Source organism: Acomys russatus, chromosome 2, assembly GCF_903995435.1.
Source record: "Acomys russatus chromosome 2, mAcoRus1.1, whole genome shotgun sequence".
NCBI classification, from domain to species: Eukaryota; Metazoa; Chordata; class Mammalia; order Rodentia; family Muridae; genus Acomys; species Acomys russatus.
The window spans coordinates 25,849,306-25,856,353 of NC_067138.1; the positions used below are offsets into that span (position 1 = coordinate 25,849,306).

Here is a 7,048-nt window from a genome sequence, read left to right on the forward strand (position 1 = left end):
TGAGGACCCCAGTTTGCGTCATGAGAACCCATTTTTCCCTATATCAAATAATCCTTAAAAAGGCTCTTTGCTATTACTGAGCGAAATAGTATAAAATAAAGTGTTACTCATATATGTACCATGGTGAATATGACAATGTTTGTAACATGCAATTAAAACCTTGGCTATGAGGTGATCTGATTATCAAGCCACCTGTCTTAGTTAGAGTTTCATTGCTGTGAAGAGACACAATGACCAAGGGAACTCTTAGAAAGGAAAATATTTAATTGGGGCTGGCTTACAGTTTTAGAGGTTTATTCCATTATCATCATGGGGGCATCCATCGTAGCATACAGATAGAATAGTGCTGGAAAGCCAAAAGCTGATCAGCAGGCAGCAAAAAGAGACTGTACTACACTGGACATAGCTTGAGAAAAAATATAAATGTATATATTTTATAGGACCTCAAGCCCATGCTCACTTGAGCAGCACATATACCAAAACTGGAACATACAGAAAAGATTGGCATGGCCCTGCGAAGATTGGCACACAAATTCTTGAAGTGTTCCATATTTTTTCCATCAATGTGACCAACCAATTTAAAAGTTACTAAGTCTGTGTATAGTAGTCCACATCTGTAAGCTCAACATTCAGAAGCCTGAGGCAAAAGAATTGTGAGTTTGAGGCCAGTCTGGGCTTTATATTAAGATATTATCTAAAAGAAACTAACAACAATCCACATTAACCCGCTTAGTGTACTATATATTTAAAATGAACACATACACATGTGCGCACATGTGTGCGCACACACACACACACACACACACACACACAGAGTTCCAATAAAAACACTAATACTTGATAAAACAAGTAATTCTACATGCATATACATACATACTCATATATGCTGAAGTTCATTAAAATGATGCTTATTATACCACAACTTACAAACAAGTTAGAAAGCCCAGTTCTGTCCATGTTGGGTCTGGGATCAGGCTTTGGCCATGGTTCTTAGTCTGTTCAGGCTGCCTTTGCAAATCGCCATCAACAGTCTAAGCAACAGAACATACTTTGCTGTGTTCTGGCATGTGTAAATGCCCAGCACAACACACCAGCAGAAGAGGCAAAGGGTCTTTAAGGGCACTAATCTCACTGGAAAGGCTCCATCTCTCACAAGCTCCACTCTCTGATGCCATTACACTGGGAGTCAAGTACCCATCTATTGTAATGTGGACTCAACAAGGAAAACCAAAGCAGAGTAAATGGTGCGAGTGAGCTGTGGCTGTGCAAGGGTGAATGTTCAGGTGTCACTTTTTATGGTGAAAGGTGGCACATTGAGAAAAGACCTGTGAGTATTGTTGCTTAGTGAAGATCTAATTTCATTAACAAAGAACGCCTGATATTTTCTATTACAAATATTGTATTATTATTTAGAACTATTGGGCTGTCACTATTAGTCAAGTGACAAACTAAGGGCAAAGGAAACCACAGAACATCATTTGCTGTGTCTATCTGAAGATGCCTGCAACTGTTTACTCTCAGAACATCTTCAGGTTCAGGGCAGGATTGTCAACAGCTCTACCCCTTACATCAAACTGCTGGACTTTCTCCACCCTGAACTCAGAAACAGAACCTTGGTATGAAAGTGGATGTTACCACCATTTCCTTTTCTGCAGCCCACAACCTTCAATGCTTACAGGACATGATGTCAGCAGCAGAGATGATGAAAACAGCAGCTAGGACTGTTGAATTTGTTCTTTGAATTTTTTTTTTTTTTGTACTTTTAATTTAAACCATTGCTGGTCTAGTTGCTTAGTCATTCTAAAGCTCACCTAGTGGTTTCCATGAAAACTCTCCATGCTACCATGTGACATGCATTATATACATGGCTCTGCAATGTTCAAAGTATGGCTTAAAAAGAGAATGAAGGCCTATTTCACAGGTTAATAGAAGTGGTGATGGCATGAAAGCAAAGCATCTCAGCTGCAACAGATTCATCAATACTAGGAGGAGAAAGAAGATGGTAAAAGCAACTGAAGGATTCTAGATAGCAGGTCTGCTTCCTACCATAAAATTACAGCCACAATCTTACAATCCAGGGTACAATCTTAACCAGTACCAAATTGATGCAATTTTCTTTGTTCTCAGCTAGGTTGATTTTATTCTAGGTCAACAAGGGCCACAGAACTATCATGTCTAACCACTTATGAAGTGAGATCTGGCTCCAAAGTTATTAATAGCAAACCAAAACCAAATCAGCAGCAGAAACAGAAACTAGTCCCAGAGAAGTGATGACACAGTTGGCATGGCCAGGATAAATACCAGAGGAACTGGAGTGCGAGTCTGGGCTCCCACAGGGATGCATGGAACATTTCTAGTGTAGTACAGTACCTGGATGCTTGTACATAAGCAGAGGCATGAGTTAGCCATAGATTAGAGTCTGTGGTGATTTCATAACTACAGGCTTTTAAACATATGTCCCTCCCTATTTGAAAAGGAAGACTGAAGCTAGGATGATTACCCATAATTAGATAGGATGAAGGAACAGAAGTCATTAACTTACTCTTAGGCATCTATTTTGTGTGTGTCTGTGTGTGTGTGTGTGTGTGTGTGTGTGTGTGTGAGAGAGAGAGAGAGAGAGAGAGAGAGAGAGAGAGAGAGAAGGAGGGGGTGCGGGGAGGGAGGAATAAACTGTCAGTTGACTAGCTCTGCTACATGAAAATAAAATATGCAAAGAGTAGGTACAGCTCCTGGTGCCGATTCAGGTTTGAGAGGCTGCAAGGAAACCATCAATGGTTGCTGAATTAGTGTTCAAATAAACCACTGACTTCCATTAACACCAGCATCAATCAATCAATGGCATTCCAAGAAAGTGTATTTCAGTCTTACTTGGAAGGAAATTTTGGTTGAGGCTCATCAATTTAAAAACAACATTCCTCTAACTAGCAGGGATGAACATCAGCCTAAGATGAACTGGAGGGCTGGGAAAGGAACTGAAGGTGCACATTAGGCCCTGGATTTCTGTCCAGTACTGTAAAACCAAAAACAGAAAGAATAAAAAGAGTAAAATTGAAGTAAGTTAGTGGACAGACAAAGCTTTCTGTCTGGTCCAAAAGAAACTCGGAGACAAGTGGCTGACTGTGGCCCCTGCTAGCACAGCAAAGCACACTCTGGCCTCTAGGCATCACAAGTGCCTGTTACAGAGTCTACCTGACATCTTGGCTCCTCTCAGCTCTTCTCACTCCAGCCCCCACCCTAAACTTCTCCAGCTCATGAGCTTCACATCCCAAAGCTTCTCATTCCTGCATAACCCACCATTTTGGTCATCTGCTGTCTTGGTTCTGAGTCCTGTTGGTCCTCTCCAGACACCTATCTCCCAGCACCATCACTCTATCTACATCTGGTCTATTCTACCAGCCATGTTCAGTCTACTACTTTCTCTCTCTGCTCTGGACTCTACCAGATACTTCTGGCTGTACTCCTCTTCATATCTACAATAAAAACCTTCCCCTCAACCATACTTTGGAGTGGTCATGTCCTCGTTTTATACATATAGTGCCAAAAGACCCACTTTATACACTTAATCATGTGTAATCAGGAAGCTAAAATGGGGAAATGCAGCGGCTCCAGCTGGTCTGAGCGTTCCTTCTCCCACCCCAAATTCAAATGCTCACTAGAAGGTGACAGATGTGAGTAATATGTCCCTTCAAAATCCTTCTTCCTTCATCCTTCCCTCCCTACTGCAATATCAGCTTCTTAGAAATGAGCACTTTCAGTTCCTAAAGGATGCGAGAGTCGTGTTCATAATCCTACGAAATGCTTTTGTCCAATAATTAATTTACTTATTATTTCTTTATCATTATTTGAGACAGGTTATTACTCTGAAGGTCAGACTGATCTTGAACTTAAGAATCCTCTTGCTTTAGGCTACCAATAGCTAGGATTACAGGCATCTATCCTGCTCTATGTCAATTAAAGTTTCCCCAGAATAAAAGCTGCAATTGGTTTAAAGATTCTACAAGGATCTTTGCAATTCTAAGTAGAGATAAAAGTTACAAACCAGAGAAAAGTTATCTCAGCCTATATTTAGCCCAGCCTTTTGCCTGACCTAACATCTTTATGACTATCAGAAAGCTTACAATGTATTCTTGAGAGATCACATGCCATTGGCTAGCTTTTGTGACGTAAAGGTTTTGATGCTTTGCTGTGACCTGCGTACTTGCATTTGCCAGCAATGCATGTGCTAAGTGTCAAGCCCTGAAGAAACTGAGGACAAATTGCCAAAATAACCAAAGTAAGGACTGGCCACAAGACTCACTCAGTACCTGTGGCTCCTCTCAGCTCTTCTCACCCCCTACCCTACCCTAAGTCTCTCCGGCCCAGGGGCTTTGCTTCCCTTCTCCCAGTTTGATTCTTTTTAAAATATATTTTAATTTATTCATATTACATCTCAATTGTTATCCCATCCCTTGTATCCTCCCATTCCTCCCTCTCTCCCTCCCATTTTCCCCTTACTCCCCTCCCCTATGACTGTGACTGAGGGGGACCTCCTCCCCCTGTATATGTAGCTTCTGATTCTTATATACCGCAGCCACTTTAGTCATTCACTCTCTTGGTACCTTCTATTGACCCTCTCTCATCTCTCTTCTCTTCCCCTCCACATCCCTTCTCATGGTCTGGTTCAGTCTGAAAATGTCCAGATGTCTCTGTACTCTCATATATATAATAAATTCCTTCTTGACTATAACTTGGAGCAGTCATGTCCTCATTTCATTCATTAGATGCTTTTAGTTATGAATCTGTATTCATTTCCACAACAGAGTATGTCTTTTGTGGGCCAGGGACACTCGTGTTTGACTCAAGCATAAATTGCCTCTTTCCCCTGAAGGGAGAGTTTTATTTTATGTTGATACGTAGTATACTTGGTCATTATTTCATGGACCATTTCTTCTTTTTCTTTGGGAAAAAAAGTCATACTTTGCAGCCCTGAATAACTTGGAAGTTGCTATGTAGACCATGCTAGCCTTGAACTGACAGAGCTATGTCTGCTTCTGCCTCCCAAATAAGATTAAAGATGTGTACCTCTTCACATGACTATGAACCCTGTGTAGGCATAAGATTATTGTGTATTTCAAATGCTGATTTCTGGACTCTCCATTTCTGGTTGCAAGCCTTGTTCTGAAACTCTCTTGTCTCAGTGTTATGTAAACACTGCTCCTCAATTGTCTTTTGGTGTGCCAATAAAGGAGCATACAGCCAATCATTGAATAAGGGAGAGAATTGGGCTGGACTTCTTGCCAGCCAAGGCAGGAGGCGTTAAAAGAGGAAGTAGGGGATTAAGCCATGAGAGAAGTCCAAGAGACATCAGAAGAAGAGTTGGAAGAAAGAAAGCAAGCATCTCTGAGATGTATGCTGGGAAGAAGCCAAATTAGCTTAGAGTTAAGAAGAGAAGTTTGTTTAAATAATATGAGTCTCAATTATTTGTCTGATTGCTGTGTTAAGAGAGAAACCAAGAAAAACAAACACAGTTTTAGAAAAATAACTATAACAACCATGTCTTTATTTCCAAGAGTCACAGAAGCCTTCTAAGAACCCCTATTCCTAGGTCCCTGTGCACCATCATGAACATACTACCAGTGGACAATATTGTCCATGGACGCTTTCAGGGACAGAAGACAGTATAACTTCAGAAGTAGCTTGTATCCAGGCCTTGAGAGAGAAGCTCTGTATAGTTTGAGACACCCTGATGGACCACCTGTTCAGGGGTGAAAGGAAGGGTGGGGGTTGGATAATTGCCAGGCAAGAAATGCTGCAAGCTTCTACTGAGGACTCCTCTCTGGTCTGGGCAATTCTAAAGCAAGTTGGACCTACATATTCTGGGAATGAGAGGGGTGCTTCAGCCATTGGAGGCCAGGAGGATGGCACTGTTGGGAGTTCTAGAAGGTCTTCGAAAATGGAGGCCAGTGATAGGCATTTGTGAGCTTAGCAACATGCAGGTCATAGGAGGCAGAGTCACACAGTGGCCAGTCTCAAATTCCTTTTGCTGATGGGGATCCTTGCAAAGGCTTGAGGTGCTGTCTTAGTAGCAAGGCAGTGTGTGCTTGTGGCCACCTCCAAAGTTAAGGAATTGTTTGTTTGTTTGTTTGTTTGAATTGTTCTGGTGGGCATTAGTTTTCCTAGCTTTGCTCTATCTGTACTCACAGCTTAGGGCTGATTTGTTAACATATCAGAGCCACCTTGGGTTGGTTTCAATTGGAACTGGCTTCTTGTAAGCATTACATTATTCTAAGTAAAATGAAATGGTTTTTAAGTCACATAGAATAGAATAGTTTCACTCATTATGTTCCTAACACTATGTACTTGTCCTTACATAATTCCCTCACTGCCTCTAGTGAGAGTTCCAGAGAAGACACCGAAAGGAGAGGCACCTCTATTCTCTCTGGTCCCCATATATTTTCCAGTCTTTCTCTATTGCCTCAGGTACACAATTAGTTAGATTATATAAAAATAACTTAGGCCAAAAAAAAGGATCCATTGTTCTCATACTATGACTCTTTTAAGGAGAAACATCAAATATTTATTTCAAAAATTTATTGCAAAAATAGAAAATAACCTCAATTGGTGTCAGGGACCCTCCTCTACAAGCTTTATGGTGATCATCAAAAGATAAAGAATTACACTCTAGATAGCACCATCTTTGTGGGCACGGGATTGTAGCCTTCCAGAGACTGGCCTTGTGCTTTACTTTTCAAAATTAATTTATTTACTTATTCACTTTACATGCTGATTGTAGCCCCCTCCCTCCTCTCCTCTCTACTCTATCTTCCCTCCCTCCTCCTCTATCTCCCCTATGCCTCAGAAATGGGGAGGCACCAACAACAACCTGCTCCACCACATCAAGTCACATAATGACTGAGCACATCCACCTTCCCTGTGGCCTGTGGATTCTATTGGTTGATAAACAGAGCTCAGGGCTAGAACCTAGAGGAAGGATTTGTGATAAGAATAAGGATAGATTTAATTGGTAGGGAGTCAAAGTGCATGGGGTATCTTTCATAGGGATATGGTC

The 7,048-nt window shown here is 41.3% G+C and overlaps 1 non-coding gene across 1 annotated transcript; it reads left to right on the forward strand.

Moving 5' to 3' along the window:
* The first annotated feature begins 452 nt into the window (after positions 1 to 452).
* LOC127207491 (U6 spliceosomal RNA) lies at positions 453 to 556 on the forward strand. Its single transcript, XR_007832919.1, has one exon. It is a non-coding gene; the product is annotated as a U6 spliceosomal RNA (small nuclear RNA).
* The last annotated feature ends 6,492 nt before the right edge of the window (positions 557 to 7,048 follow it).